The following is a 16,844-nucleotide window of genomic DNA, read 5'->3' on the forward strand; positions in this document are numbered from 1 at the left end:
GCTGATTAGTATATGTATCCTTATGGTATTTTGTAAGATGTGTTTACATCAGGGGATTATATATTATCAGTAAAATCTTCAGTAAGATTTAAGAAATAGAAGGCCGAATTTTTGTCCTCAGTACCTAACATGGCCTTTGAAATGAAAGTCACTGGAGTTAAGGAGGGTGAGGAAATGTGAGATTAAATCATCAACATGGATTTTGTTGAAGGTGCCAAGGGTGATAGCAGATGATAGGACAAAAAGACTATGCTGCAAGTTTTGAACTCAATGAAGAAAAGTGGAAGTGTGTTTGTGTTTTAGAGGTCAGAAAATGACAGAAATCAAGACAGAAAGAGTGGAGGAGGAACAGGCATAGAGGACAAAGAATAAGACTGCTGAGTGACAGTAGGGAAAACTAGCCTGAAAGAAACAGTAAGAAGGAAGGGAATATCAATTTTCTATATCTTGGTAGTAAGGAGTAATGAGTAGAAGGAATAGGCTACATTTCAGAAGGTCTCTGAGAAAGTAGTAGTTTCAGTTAAACTAGAAATAAAAGAGTGTGGATTGCTTTAAACATACTAAAGAGATGTATTTCTTGTAAAATCATGTCTTTTGAAAAAATAGTCGACTAATTAAGTTTAGTGTCTCTCCAATAAAATTAGGTAGCCATTGGTTGATTTTGTTATCAACATTCATTCATTCATTTTTACCATCTTTAAATTTAAAACACAACAATTACAGGACAGTAGGTTTTGCAAACAACATTTTAAAGGTGAGGGGCTATGGGGGAGCCAGATTTAGATTTATATTAAGCAAATAAATGGGTTAAGATTTAGGTCAAAATCCCAAAGTGTTTTGTGTCTGGCCTCAATTTACTCCATGAAAAGGCTGCTTTGAGAATCTGTAAATCCTCTCAGGACAGCATTTCCCTGTCTTGTCACAAGAATACAGGTTAGTTTAGCAATGGAGGATTCCTACGGGGCCTGAATGAAGAGAACAAAAACAAAAAAAATCCCTTATAGAATTAATAATGCACCCTTGTGTGCTTTCTTAATTTGTTTAAATCATAAATATAGACTGAAAAAAATTAAGATTCTTATTTTTCTTTACTACTCAAATCACTGTAAAAGATGTGCATTTGTCATATTACCTATTTGAAAAGGGAAGGGGAAAGTAGGAGGGGAAAGCCTGGGATAATACAGAATCACTTGAATAGAATTCTGACATTTTAAAGATTTGTAATGCATGTTCTACACTTTATTAATTCTGGTAACTTCTGTATGTTTTTCCTCAGTTGTTTCTTCCTGTTAAGATGGAAAAACATTACCTGTGACATAGATGGCCTGATATGACCATCCTGTTTCTGCAGAGTCGGGTTCTTCTCTGTGCTTACCTAAGACTATGAGTCCATACCCTTTTGCCCTCAACATCATTCTTTTCCCATGATAGAGGCACATGCAGGGGATGATCACATATGGGCCTTTGACTTTTGCCTAACAAGAAACCTGAAATCTATGTAGAAAAGCATTCTTCTTTCCAATTGCATATTTCTTTTGCTAAAAACAGTATGGTAACTTCTAATTAAAGAGGTAAAAAGTCCATCATATAATAAAAAAATACATTAAATCTGAAAAAAAAAAGAATTAGTAACTATTTTGACTACATGTGTTGTCATTCTTAATTTAGACTCTTTCAATATCACAGAACTCTGGGTAGAAATCACGCTAGGACTACAATCAATCTCGAGTTTTCCAATTTTCCTTATCATTTGAGTATTCTTTCTTCAACTCTTTGGATAAATTAAGCTGCAAGTCAAAAACTTTATTTAAGGTCAACATTATTGATGTTTCAGTTGTAAACAGTTATATTTGTTTAACAATAAAAGTTTTGGAGGGTGATAAAATGAGACCTCCTCTGTTATCATTGTTCCATCATATCCTTTGTTCAGCTCATCTTGAACTGTGAAGTTCTCTTCTTTAGTAGCTCATCTGAGAAAAAGATTGTTTTTCCCTCATTGATTCCTAATATGCATTAGGCAGTAACTAAAAGGTTCATGGGAAAAACACTAATGTAAAAACTCTCTCATGCCAAAATCAATTGCTATTTGTATCAATTGAAGGCACTGCTAATTGAACTTTATAAAGGAATCAAATAATGTGATTGTTACACTACTAGAATACATTTAAAATGGAATAAATCCAAGTGTATGAATATAGATCTTCCATGAGTAAGACAAAAATTTGTTAAATCATCACCTAGATTTATGCGTTGGTTTCCCTAGAATATCCTCCATCTCCTGACAAATGCTAAAACATCAGGAGACCAAATTTGTGGCAGGTGCACTTGAAGCTATTAAGTGAAATGAACTTGGAATAGCACCCAGAGGAAAAGCCATTCCTTGATTTTACTGTTTGTTTTCTTTACTGGTCTCCCATCCTTCAGTTTCTGATGGGGAAAAAAAAGTAAATAAGATAACTAATTCTTTCCTGATAGATCTGTATAAGGTAAATAATTTCAAATGCAAATTTCCATAGCACTTGATTATCTATCAACTAAATCTGTCCATCCACCCATTTATCTTTCTATTTGGATAGAGATAATCATTTTAAAGCAACAAAAAATAAAGGTTTTATTATCTAAATTTGATAGAAACTCTAAAAATCAGTCAAAATCTATAGCCTTCTATGTACTCGGCAGTGTGCCAACTATTTAGAGGAATAAAAAGCAATGATCAGAAACAAGCTCTGCCCTCAAATAAATTATATTATAGGTTGTGAGAGAAATATTATAAATAAATTATTATAATATAGGTTATGAGAGAAACAATGGGGCAGTGAAGAAGCAATAGTACTTAAAATTTTTATAGAGGGAAAAAGGAATTGCTAAGCACCTTCTATGTTCCAGGTTATTTATTTTCTAATATTCTCATTTAACCCTCATAACAACCTGGGAGAGAAGTGCTATTATTATCCCTATTTTACAGTTGAGGAAACTGAGCAGACAGAAGTTAAGTAACTTGAGCAGAATCACACAACTAATAAGTATATTGGACTGTACTTGAACTCAGATCTTCCTGACACCGGGTCCAACACAATCCACTGAGCCATGTGCTACCTCAGTGGAAAATTTTGAGGTAGGAGCAGCTAGGTAGCTTAGTGGATAAAGAGCCAGGCAGAGATGGATGGTCTTGGGTTCAAATTTGACCTCAGATACTTCCTAGCTGTGTGACCCTAGGCAAGTCACTTAACTCCCATTATCTATCTTATTGCTCTTCTGCCTTCAGAACAATGAACAGTTCTGATTCTAAGATGGAAGGTAAGGGTTAAAAAGAAGGAAGGAAGGAAGAAAAGAAAATTTAAAAATTGAGGCATTTAGAATCTAGGAGGTTATCTCCCTAAGACTATAATGTTAGACTTATTAATGTAGTGGGAAAACACTACACTTGGAATTCTAAGACTTAGATATGGGTTCTTCCTACTCCCAGTAGTGAATTATGTGGCCTCAGGCAGACCACTTAAATCATTCAGCATTGGTTCTCTAATCCTTTTCTGTAAATTGGGAAGTTAATGCTTGTATTCTCTACCTCACTGGGTTGCATATAAGCAAATAATATATGTCAAAATAAATACTTTATAACCAAAATACTACATAAATTGAGTGTTAGTGTTAATAGAAAATAGTACATTTCCTGACCCCAAGGCCTCTCTATGTATGGTCTTTGCACTTGTCCAAACTGCCACTGTGTAGAAGTGAATGTTCTAAACCATGGAACAAAGACAGAAGTAGAGTAGACTAACAGAAATTATCTTATGGGATATTTTTCTCTCTTCTGTCCCCATAGTCAGTCAATCAATTTCTTCCGTACAAAAAGCACTTTGTTCAATATTTTCAGGGTACTTGGCAACACAATTTTTAAAAGCATTCTTGCCTTCTGAGACCTCTTCTGAGACAGATTCAATTCAACAAATATTTATTAAGTATCTATTGTGTACAAAACACTCTTAGACATGAGAAAAGATTAGATAAACCAAGGGTTTTATAGCTAATAATCTAGTGAGGGATATGACACATTAGTGGACAGCTATAAACCAAACAATAATAAATGCATTGGACAGGTGTGAAACAGAGTTTTGTGTAAAGTCTGATGGAAATCTAGTCTTATTATTCCAAAAATTAGAATGCCTGAAAACCAGTTATCCAACTCAGGGTCAGGGAAAGGTCTTATGTAAACAGTTTGTGTACAAAACCTTTGACTTGCCCATGTGTGGTGCCTCTATGCAATTACATTATGCAGATGTCCTCCAAAGCCCATCATCTTACCTGCTTCCTGAGTTAAGTCCAAAAGTAGGTCTGCCAGTATAGATCCCTACGGATTTTCCTAAAGTGTGATGCAATAATCCTTGAGTTGAAATGCTTCCTAAAACAGATTCCTGAGGAAAATTACTTATTCATGAACCAAGCATAAATCTGGAGATTTGGAGAGAGACATCAGTGAAAAGCCTTCTCTGCACATGAAGCCTCTTCTCCATTTTTGTGTACTCTCAAGACAAAAGAAAAAAGTGAGGATCTGCCACTGTTTAAATAAAAGGGGGAAAATGACTTAAAATCAGCTATGAAAACTACACTGGCCAAGAATTTTTTAAAGATTAGTAAATTAGGCCAGACATTTTTCCCACCCCAAACCAGTAACAGTGAACCTATGGCACATGTGCCAAAGGGCACACAGAGCCCTCTCTATGGGCACACCTGTAGTCACCTGCCAGAGTTCATTATTAGAAAGCCAGATGGACTTGGAGCAGAGCTGGTCCCCTCACCCTCACTATACCCCTTTGGACATTCCTCACTTTACCCACCCCTCTGTCCAGTGGCCCCAGGGGAGTCCTTCATCCCTCCCCTGTCTGGAGTAAGGCACTGGGTGGAGGAAGGCAGCTCATGCTGCATGAAAGTATGAAAGTGCAGCACAGATGGTGATTCTCATAGTAGGGCTGGAGAGGAGCTAGGTCTGAGGAGAGCACAGCTCACAGTGTGGCATACAGCTGGAGGGAAGCAGAGCTAGAGGGGAGCAGAGCACCCAGGTCATTCTCCTCCCCCTGTCCACAGTGTCTCTCATCACCCACCCTCCCTTCCCAGCAGCCCAATGAAAGTGCTTCCTTCCTCCCCTGTATGGGATAGGGGAGGCAGGGGAAAGGGGATGTGGGGGGTAGGATACTTGGTCTCTAAAAGGTTTGTCATCACTGTCCTAAACCAATCATTTTATGAACATATCTGTTTTTCCATTAAAATATGACAAAATGCTAGCACTATTCAACTATAAATAATTTGTGTATATACATATATATACAAATACATAATATATATATACTCACAAAAAAACATACACACATGGTAACATTTTCAAAGTATCTTATCAACTTTGAGGGCCACCAATTTCTCCTTTTCTAGTAGATTAATATCTGAATACCTCTTTACAGTTTATAAGGTAATTTACATGTTATCTTATTTGATTTTTATAACATCACTGTGAAGTAGGTAATACAAGTGTTCATATTCCAATTATACAAGTTAAAAAACGGATTGAGAGATTATATTATTTCCCCATGATCACACAGTTTGTAAGCGACAGATTTGTATTTCAAATTCATATCACCAAATCCACTGCTTTTAAAATCATGTGCCTCTCATAGCAAAATAATCATTAGAATTAGTAAGGTCCTTGTCCTTGAAGTTTCCCTGTAGTTCATCATTCCAGTCAATGCAGAAATTCTCTCTAAAACATCCCCTGTCCATGGTCATTTTATCTCTATTGGCCACTTCCAGTGATTTAAATCTCAGGACCTCCCAGTTAGTTTTTAAAGGACTGTGACTACCCAACGTCTCCCTGAGTTAAAAATAGGTAGCAGGACTTGTCAAATGCAATTTGAAGTTGCAAAAGTTGAAGAATCAAGACACTTGCCCAAAGCCCATAGAGCTATAATCAAATCTAAATGACTTAAATTTAATCTTTCTTAAGCTTAATCTTAAGAATCTGACCTTATTACACTTACTAGCTCTGTTACTCTAGGCAAATCACTTAATACTGTTTGCTTCAGTTTCCTGGTCTATAAAATGAGCTGGAAAAGGAAATGGCAAACTCCAGTATCTTTACCAAGAAAACTCCAAATGGGGTCATCAAGAGTCAGACAATATTAATATGACAAACAAAATCTTAAACTTTAAAAGCTTACTGCTTAGATCATATTGATTTTAAAAATACATCCTCAAAAACAAACTTACTTAGGAAATAAAAATTGTGCAAATTTTTATCATTGAAAACTATATGAAAAAGGCCACTGGGGTGGGAGGGGAGAACCCTTTTCCACTGAATTACTTTGTTAGGTTCAAAATTTTCCCTGAGTATCAATGAAAATCTCATCTCCCCCAAAAATATCTTATTCTTTGCAAATCTCATGTGGCTTTCCCACAAATCCTTTAGCTTTTTCATAATTTTGTAGTTGGACAGCAAAAATTCCAAACAACATAGCCCATTATAGAGTTGGGTTATTCCCTCTCTTTACCATATGGTCACTCAGATTTACCCTAGCAGTGTCCTCCTTTAAATCCCTGCCTCAGGATGATATCCATATTCAAGGAAAGGAATAAGTTATACTGTAGAATAAGAGAGGCATGATAGTATAGGATAAATAGTAATACATTTTATAAAAATCACAGAATTTCAGAATTAGAGGAAATCTCAGTAGCAATCTAATCCAATCCATCGACAAAAGAAATTCCCATTACAATGTGTCATCCAGTCCCTTCGTGATTATCTCTACCTAGTGACAACTTACCATCTCACCTCTAAATGTTAAGAACTTTTTCCTGTCATCAAACCTAAAATTTTTTCTTCTCTATCATTTCTAAACATTACTCCTACTTTTCCCATTTGGGGGAAAAACTTTAAAAAGTCTTCATTCTCTTCCATATTTCAAATTTGTTGTTGTTCAATAGTTTTTCATTCATGTCCCTATGTGACTCCACCTGGGGTTTTCTTGGCAAAGATACTGTAGTGGTTTGCCATTTCCTTCTCCAGTTCATTTTACAGGTGAGGAAACTAAGGCAAACAGGGTTAAGTGACTTTCTGAGAGTCATTCAGCTATTAAGTGTCTGAGACCATTAGTGGACTCAGGAAAATGAGCCTTCCCCTATACTCCTCCTCCTTAACACCAACCAGTTTTCTTTTCTCCAGGGTAAATATTCTCAAAAACTGATCTGAGGAAAGAAGACCAAAGTTCAAATTCAGGCTTTCCTACTTGCTATCCATGTAACCTTTAACAATTCTTAAACTTACCTTCTCTCGATATCTAAAAGAAAGGGGTTGGACTTAATGACCTCTATGGCCCCTTCAGGCTCTGACTCTACAATCTTATGACACAAATCAGTAGTTGTTCATGGCATGATCATGGTAAACTACTGCATTTTATTATATAAGATCTTGGGATAATTGAGGTCAATATCAAGGGCACCTTTGTAATTAGTTAAATAAAAAAGAATGCTCACAAAATTCCATGAACAAGTATAATAAGTATAAAAGTGAGGATCAATTCAAACAACAAATGAATCAATCACCTCCACTAATAGTATCTTAACTAGGTAAGGCTACCACTATTGAATCAATCAAACAAGGACATTAGATTAGGGCTGAAAAGTCCTTGAGAGCCACTGGATGAAATGAAATAAAGTTTCATAGAAAGCATATTGGTACATGACTCCGATGACATGCCCCATAGCTCTTCTACAAAAGGGCATACCATTTTGGAACCCAGGATTCCTGCTTCTGATAGTTCTGACAGCATAGAAGAAAGAGCAGTCCAGCCAAGTTCCTGAAGGGAGATCTTGGTTGGGGAGGAGGTTGGGGAGAAGGGAGAGAAATCACCTTTGACTAGAGGATGACCTTGTTAACTTCAAAAAGTTGGAATATTTGTACTTTTCATAAATATTTTGAGTAGCATTTCCAGACCAGTAAGAGCTGATGGCTCTATCTGCAATAAGAACCAAAAACAAATCAGACACACTGAAGAACGGCAGTTTGGGGACTCTGTAAGGAGGTCTATAGAAAACAGCACTATATTGAACTTCTAAATGGAACTTCATGACTGGACTCTATATGTATTGGTGCAAAAGAGTGTCACATACTCTTTTTCTTGGAGGAGGTGATGTTTTGTACAAATTGTTCTTACTATTCCACCTTAGTAAATACCTACTTTCTAAAAGTTAATTTTTGCTGACTAACCTCAATTAGCATGATAATTATGGAGGAAAGCACACAGGTGAGGACTTTGTGCTACAGCAATTAGAAAGACATCTCTCCAGTCCCTCAAGGTCCCCTAAAAATGTCAGGGGAAGAGAGCAACTAGGTGGCTCAGTGGATTAAGAACCAGATCCACAGTTATACTGCTTTAAATATATGAAGACCTATATAATTCTTGGTTTTCTCTTCTCCAGACTAAACATAATTCTTTCAAATAATCCTTCCATGACAAAATCTCAAGGCCCTTCACCATACTAGTTAGCCTCCTCCCCATAATCTATCCATTTTATCAATGTCTGTCATAAGACAGCATAATACCCCAGATATGGTCTGATCAAGGCTTTTATATTAACCTAGGTAACACTGTAGTTAAAAATTAACTACTATGACTAGCTACTGACAGACAGGTTTTGCTATCTATAGAATGACACAGTCGATAAATTTAAAAATCTGTATTTCTGGGAGTTGCTCTCACACGTAGATTTGTTCTAGGGAGAAGAGGAGATTAACTCACTTTATAGAGGTAATATTTACAAAGCCCTCATTTCTAAAGAAGTGCTTTTGATAGCTTCTAATAGTTCTACTCCTGACATCTTTTAAAGATACTCACCTCTGATTTTCTTCTAGAAAAACATTTCCCTACATTTGAAATAAACTGAAGAAATCCAGACAAGAATTTTTCTCTACGGTATTACTGAAACTAACCACACTTCTTTCTTGTACTCATATGCTACTTCTGCAAACATAACAATGATGAACAAATGCTTGACATAAATACTGTAGTAGTTCCTTTTAAAAAACATAGTATTATCAGATTGTTTGAAACTTTCCAATCCTTTAAATGTATGATTAATTCAGAATTATGATAAAAACAATATGGCATGAGATTAATTTACATATTATCCATAGAAATGTATTGCTAAACAAATGAGTAATATAAGAAGATAGGGGAAGAAGAATATCCTGCCTATAAAAAATGTTTTAAAGAACTTCATTCCTGTATATAACCAACGTTGATCTGGTCATGTCCAGTTCAGATAACATATAGGGAAAACGGACAGACAAATTATAAATCAGGCTTATCTAGTCACTAAAGCAGGTCTGGCAGGATCTGTTTGGTAATTGCAAGTCATAAATTCAGGTTGCTATTATACTTGAAAAAAATAAAAGAATATTACTATTTTTTAAAGTTTTATAGTTAAGACTTGTCACTAATTCAGACTGTCCTTCCCATTAATTATTTTTATAATATATATAATATATATAAATATAAATAATTATTATTATTTAATTAAATAAAAAATATTATGCATGGGGGGGTAGTCTCTTTATTAAAAAGACATAGACAAGAATCCCATGAGATGAAAGGGCACGAGATGCTCTGGTGAAGGAAAACCCCATAATAATAACTAGATTTTAAACTCTTTGGACAGAAATTATATTGATATTTCTTTGTATTACTCATAATATCTAGCATAATGCTATAGGTAGAGGTGATTTTCAATAAATATTTGCTATACATAAAGGAAGTATTTAATAATTATTTGCTGGGTGAATGAATGAATGAGTAAGGTTTTATTTCTCTGGTCATATCATTTACTCCATGTATAGAGTAGTGTAACTCATAGAAAATCTATAATACCTCTATTTCCTTATATGCAGAATGAGGGAAATCAGATGCTCCTTTGATCTTATGAAAGTTTTAATATTATTCTTGATACCATTTGAAATTTTTTCAAGAGTTATTAAAAACATAACATAAAGGGATATCTGGGTTTTATTATTCTCCCATTTGAGGAAAATAGCATAATCTTAAGATATTTTTTAAAATAAGTATCTCTGATCTAAATTAATACAAGAGTGAAGCAAGGAGGTCCATTCTCTCCATTATTATTTAATAATAATATATAATAATAATATATATAATAATAATATAATAAATAATAAATAATTATTTAATAATAACATTCTGAAAATACTAGTAATAGCAATAAGACAAAAGAAAGAAATTAAAGAAGTATATAGTTTTAAGGGGAAATAAACTACCCTTAGGTACAAATGACATGATGGTTTCCTTTTTAAATCCTAGATAATCAGCAAAGATACACATTGAAACAACTAATGCCTTTAGCAAAGTTATAGGCTACAAAATTATCCCTCAAAAACCAACACTTTTTCTATATAAAACTAAAAAATGCAATAAGTCATAAAAAGGAAAATCCCATTTCAAATATCTAAAAATAAGTAAAATACTTAGATCATTTCTGCTAAGAACACTGCCATAGTTGACTCATGCTTACATCAAATAAGGAGGAAGATACTGAAAGAAAATACAGTAATCATTGACTTCTGTAATTGTAAATAATGTTCTTACTACTTGGCTATAACACTATTAAAAATTCTCTCCTTGAGGCTCTTGTCTGCATGAAAACAAGTTAGATTGATATACATTTAACAAGCATGCCCTGAGACCATAATGGCTAAGTCTGTTTTCATTTCATCTGCTGAAATCAATAGTCAGAAAAACATTTCAGGAAAGGAGCAAATAATCCAATGTCCTAAGTTGGTTCAAGCCATTTCAATCAGGTTAACAAATTTTTTAAATTTAATTAGTGACCTTTTAAAAAATTACATAAGATGAAATCCAATCAGTCATCCTTTTTCCTATTATTAAAACCTACAATGTAACTAACCCATGAGAGTGCTAAAGGAATAACACTGTGAAGTCACCATCCTTGACCCATCTTAACTCATTGCTTTATTCTGATTGATTTTTTTTAACTCTTGCCTTCTAACTTAGAATCAATTCTAAGTATTGGCTGCAAGACAGAAAAATGGTAAGGGTTAGGCAACTTGAATTAAGTGACTTCCCTAGGGTCACACAGCTATGAAGAATCTAAGGCTAGATTTGAACCGAGGACCTCCAATCTCCAGGTCTGGCTCTCTATTTGCTAAGCTGCCTCTAATTAATTTCTGTATAATTGGGGTTTGCTGAAATGTTTCTCCAGGTGATCCTTACTTACATGATGTTCATTCTTAACAGAAACAGCTACTTATTCCTGAGAGCAACTATCTGACATTTAACCTTCTTCCAATAAGTAGAATGGCATTTTGCATCCCTTTATATGTAGAAAGTCTTTACCTTCACTTCAAAATAAAATATATCTGAACTAGAGCACAGTAGTTCCTGCTTAACTACAAGAAAAAGTGTTCTGATAATTATGTTTATCAAATTCTCAGATGCATTTATAAGAAAGTTTGTAGAATTTCCATGTCTTGAGTTATCTAAAAATGGAACACATTAACAAGATATTTGCCTGAGATAGTTTAAGCAAGGCCTTGCCAGAGCCTGGAGAATGAGCTCGATTCAGAGATCACTATTAAATCACAGAGTCAGTCTGTCATCACGAAAAACTTTCTCAAAATCTAACTCAACTCCCACCTCCTACATGGAGAATAAAACATAGTTAGAAAATATTTCACTATTCAACAGATTTTTTAACTGCTCCAACTTTCAATGACTGATCTCCACCTTCTCACAACTCCTACCACATTTATAGTCTACATTTGCACAATTTAACACTTAGCTCTATCTTGTTTATTGTTCTTTTTCTCAAATTAATGCTAACTCTACATAGATGAACTTTATTCCCCCAAATTTGATTATGCAAGGGATTAGTCAGCTAAGGAAAAACTATATAGGTCTGAGACTTGTGAGAAAGCCTGCTGGTAGAAAATAAGGAACTCATCCAGTTCATAATGACAGAAAAGTTTTTATAAAAGCACTCCCTCACCTCAACTATTGTTCCAATAAGATGACAAATACTTATTGAGTGGTTACTGTGTGCAAGACTGTGCACATAGTACAGCTTTTCACATACTAGGGTTCAAAGACATATAAGACTTGGTCTCTTCTCTCAAGAACATCTTATAGAAGTTAAGAAGCCAAGAAATATGCTCGTGAACTGATAACTAACATATGAGATGGCATTTGAGAAAGTATTGGAATAAGCAATACAGACTTTCACTTTATAGAATTTCAAATTTAGAACACATGGTTTATTTGGGGGATACTCAGAGGGTACTAGGGAGAAACTGGTCAAAACAAAAGTCTTCCATATACCTAGGTGAGAGGAAAAAATGAATGTAGGCAATGTATTTGAAAGGCTAGCAACATACTACTAGTAAGGATCTAATAAATTCTAGTAAAATCTAATATATTCATAATAAAATCTATTACTTTCATAAATTCTAATACACCTGGCCTTCTGGCAGAAAAGGGTTAAGAAATGGTTATAACTTAAAACAGCATGAACTTTCTTTCTCCATTGACACTTCTTTTGCATTCCAGAGACCTCATTGTTAAAAGTCCTTCAATGACTGGAGGAACAAATCTTGTTATCTAAACATAATTAGAACATTATTGCATCATAATAAAAGATTCTTATGAGGGTTTCAGAAAAATTGGGGACTTTATATTTAAAATTTTGGGAATATTAACTGATGCAAATTGAAGAAAGTAGACACAAAAGAATGATATGCACGATAGCCACAACAACAAAAATGAAAATAGAAACGACATCAGAATTCAGCTTGATGTAATGACCAATCTTAATTCCAAAGGAATGAAAGTATTTCCTCTTCTTAATAGAGAGGTGGATGAGAAATATAGCATATGTCATCAGACATGAATATGTCCATTTTACTTAGCTGTCCTTTACTTGGTTACAAGGGAAGGTTCTATGAGGGAGGGTATTGTGAAGTTCAAATTATGTAAAACTAATAATTTTTTTAAAAATAAATAGACATTAAGGGTTTTTTTTTTAATCTCACCTTCTTATCACCAAGACAAGAAAAAATCTGATCTCACTTTTGTCAGATGATTTCATGTTATGCAGACCCCTATCACACCTAACAATGTAATCATTAATTATAAATATTTATATTAACAACCATTGTTAATAATGGCTTATGTTTATTACCAATCACTAATATTACCAAGATTAATAATAATAGCTGTTATTATTGTTACATACAAGGAATATACCATGGTACCAATCCACTTTAGTTGCTTGGACATTCTCTAGGTCTAGGGACTAGACTGGTTAATTAGTTGATATAGGAAATTGCCAGATGAGGAAACCACTCCTACCAACCCAGACTGGCATCTTCTCTGAAATTGACACCTAAATTGTCTGACTCCAGAGCATGGGCTTTTTTCACTTTATCATACTGTCTCTCTGCTTTTCAAAATATTATTTTTCTTTTGTGGGAAAGGATCTTATTATTTGTGTTTGACAGATGGAAAAAACTAAACTAAAAATGACAGGCTCATGCATTTCCTATAAATCAGGCATTGTGCTAAGTCCAATGAATACAAAGAATCAAAAATAGTCCCTGCCTTCAAAAAGTTTACTTTCATATAAGCTTACAAATAAGTACATGGTCTGTCAACCAAAGCTTTAGAGGGATGAATTTGAATTCTCCTATTACATTCTCCTGCTGACTGATCTCAAGAGAGAAGGAAAAAGGGGAGGGAAGGTAGCCCCTTCCTTCTGTGGCTTTCTACCTTATGGAAAAATCAGCTTCTTCCTCCATGACATTTATTTTCCCATTAATAATAGATTCCAAGACCTTACTATCCTTATTTTCAGAGACAAGAATAGGTCACTTTAAAAAAAATCAGTAGAATGTAATAAAAAGAGAATTAATGGACTTGGAACAGAACGATTTGGACTTGAAGGAAATAGAACATAGAAATGTACAAGTCACTTAACCTCTAAACACCAGTTTCTTCATATTTCTACTGCTTAATTTACAGAAGTACTTGCTAAATTTTAAAATACTATATAATGGAGACAACCTGAGGAATTAAAGAAGCATGGAAATTGAAGCCAGAGGCCCCAAGTTTACCTCTCTGGAATTAGGTTTCCTTAATAATAAATGAGGAAGATAAACTAGATCTTCTCTCTTCCAAATCTAAATCTATCATCATATGCATGAATGTGAGTCATTATTGTTACTAAGACTTACCACAAAAGCATATTACTTCCTAAAGCATAATAGACTGGAAAGGAGTTCCTTTTTAAACCTTCCCTCCTCCTGCTCAATTTTTCTCTGCTCTCAATAGTGGCATGATAAAAGCAATTTCTACAAGCTCCAATCCATCCATCTGGTCTTATGACTTCCAAAAGACATTTTGTAGTTATCATTTAGTCATTTCCAGTTGCATCCAATTCTTCGTAATCTCATTTTGGGGTTTTCTTGGCAAAAATACTGGAATGGTTTGCCATTTCCTTCTCCAACTCATTTTACAAATAAGGAAGTTGAGGCAAACAGTGTTAAGTAACTTGCCCAGGGTCCCATAGCTAATAAAGTGTCTAAGACCAGATTTGAACCCAGAAAGTGGAGTCTTCCAAAGAGGAGGCCACTTTGTCACCTACTTGGAATAGGGAGAAGAGTAATAGTGTTACATGCAGCAGGCTAGTCAAGAAGAATAAGGCTCAGAAGATAACATATTACCATTAACACAAGAATATTTTTAAATGCCAACAAAAATAAAAAACCATTTTATCATAAATAAAATCATACAAGCAGGCATTTATTAAACAAGTGTTAGATTCTTATAATGGATAGAGAATTTACCTCAAAACCAAGACCACCTATATTCAAGTAACCCTGGACTAATTACTTAATCTCTCATTGCTTCACTCAAATCTTTAAAACTATCAGTTTCAGATAAAATGCTAACTTGCATAGATTGAGGGAATTTCTGTCCTCTACATTCCCTATACTAATAATGGTGAACCTATGGCATGCATGCCAAAGAGGGCCCACAGAGAACTCTCTGTGGGCACAAATGTTGCCCTCCCCACCCCACCCCCCACCACAGAGTTAGTTACTAGAAAGGCAGAGGGACTCTGGAGGAGCTTCTCCCTTCCTTCTCCCCACCACACCTGACAACATTTTTTCACATCACCCACCCCTCTCTCTGCCCAGCAGTCCAGTGGGAGCAGACAGGGGGTAAAGTGGGCAGCTCATAGGCAGCAGAGCTGAAGGGAAGCAGAGCACCTGGGCCACTCCCCTCCCCCTCTCTACACTACCTGACTCATTTCACCTACCCCTCTGCCCAGCAGTCTAATAGGAGAGCTTTCTCCCTCCCCTCTGTGGGGCAAGGGGTCAAGGGACAGAGCAAGGCACCTGGTCTCTAAAAGGCTTATCTACACTGCCCTATCAGACTTTATAGGTAAGGTTCTGTCCTAAATTCTATATACAAAGATGAAAAACAGTCCTTCCTTCAAGAAGCTTACATTAAACTTTCTTAGATAAAATATATAGATGGACCAAATGTCTTTTCAGGTAGCTAAGTCACAAAGTAGAAATTCTCTGGGAATTTACCAAGTCTGTTCAAATGATCTTAAGCATTTATCTTCACCATATACAATGATCCCACTACAAAGATTGTAAACTCCTTGAAAGCAAGACAGTCAGTTTTTTTCATCTTTGTGTCTATCCCCAGTATGTAGGACTATACCTAGCAATATAGTAAACTAATTAATATTTGTGGAATTGAATTTCATTAGCTCTCTTTCATTTGTCCTCCCATTTCTATTAGAAACACCTTCCTACTGAGGAATGATGGGACATTACAATCTAATTATTATTAACATTATAATTCCAACTACAAAAGGCTGAAGCCAGTGAGTTGCTTGAGCTTGGGAATTCTGAGCTACAGCTGGCTAGGCAGATGTAGTGTCTGAACTAAGTTTGTTATTCATATAATGAGTCCCTTGGAGTAGGGAAGCTATCAAGTTGCTTAAGTAGGTGAAAACTGTCACAGATCAAAAACAGAACACGTCAAAGCTGCTTTGCTAATCAGTAGTGTGATGAGTCCCATAAGTGGCCCATGCAATTCCAACTAGTTGAGATGGGGAGACCTAGTCTTAAAAAAAAATCAACAAACACTTTCCCATTACTTTGACAACTTCCAGGTTTAAGGTGAAACCATAGTTTTGATTATTGATCTCAGTCCCTTCTTGATAGTTTTCAAACAACTTGAGCAATTATTTCTCCCAAAATAAGTACACCACAATGACTTGTACAATGGAGATGCTTGGATTTCCCAGACTGGGTTACAAATGAACAGAGGAGGTAGAAATAATATATTTATTTTAACTCCTACTCCATTACCACTAAAGCTTACCTGTCACTCTAATATACACCATTCTTCTTTATAAAAAAAAAATGTAACAAATCCAAGAATCTTCAATTCAACTCAACAGTATGTATTGAGCACTTACTGTGCTAGACACTGTGGAGAATACAAGAAAAATATGAGACACATTCTCTACCCTTAGGGAGCTACAACTTAGAATAATTTAAGCATAACTTATCATCAGTGATCAAAACTATTAAATTAAAGGTACATATTAAAATAGTTCATGAGGCAATCCATTAAATACAATTTTATGATGAGATACACTAGAGTGAGGGGGGAAAGGTGAATAGAAAATTAATAGGAAAGGATATGTTTACTTTGAAACCCTTAAGAATTAATAAGCTACTAGGGTATTCT

At 35.0% G+C, this 16,844-nt stretch overlaps 1 protein-coding gene and 1 long non-coding RNA gene across 2 annotated transcripts in view; both read right to left on the reverse strand.

The window, feature by feature from the left end:
• The window catches only part of RTN1 (reticulon 1), a 285,745-nt gene that overhangs the window by 254,781 nt on the left and 14,120 nt on the right, over positions 1-16,844 (reverse strand). The window lies entirely within an intron of this gene.
• LOC103092157 (uncharacterized) overlaps positions 1-16,844 on the reverse strand; it is a 32,691-nt gene that overhangs the window by 2,439 nt on the left and 13,408 nt on the right. The window contains exon 2 of the long non-coding RNA XR_001626225.2: positions 16,473-16,580. This is a non-coding gene — a long non-coding RNA (uncharacterized LOC103092157). The remainder of the gene's footprint in view (positions 1-16,472; positions 16,581-16,844) is intronic.

This window comes from Monodelphis domestica, chromosome 1 (assembly GCF_027887165.1).
Source record: "Monodelphis domestica isolate mMonDom1 chromosome 1, mMonDom1.pri, whole genome shotgun sequence".
NCBI classification, from domain to species: domain Eukaryota; kingdom Metazoa; phylum Chordata; class Mammalia; order Didelphimorphia; family Didelphidae; genus Monodelphis; species Monodelphis domestica.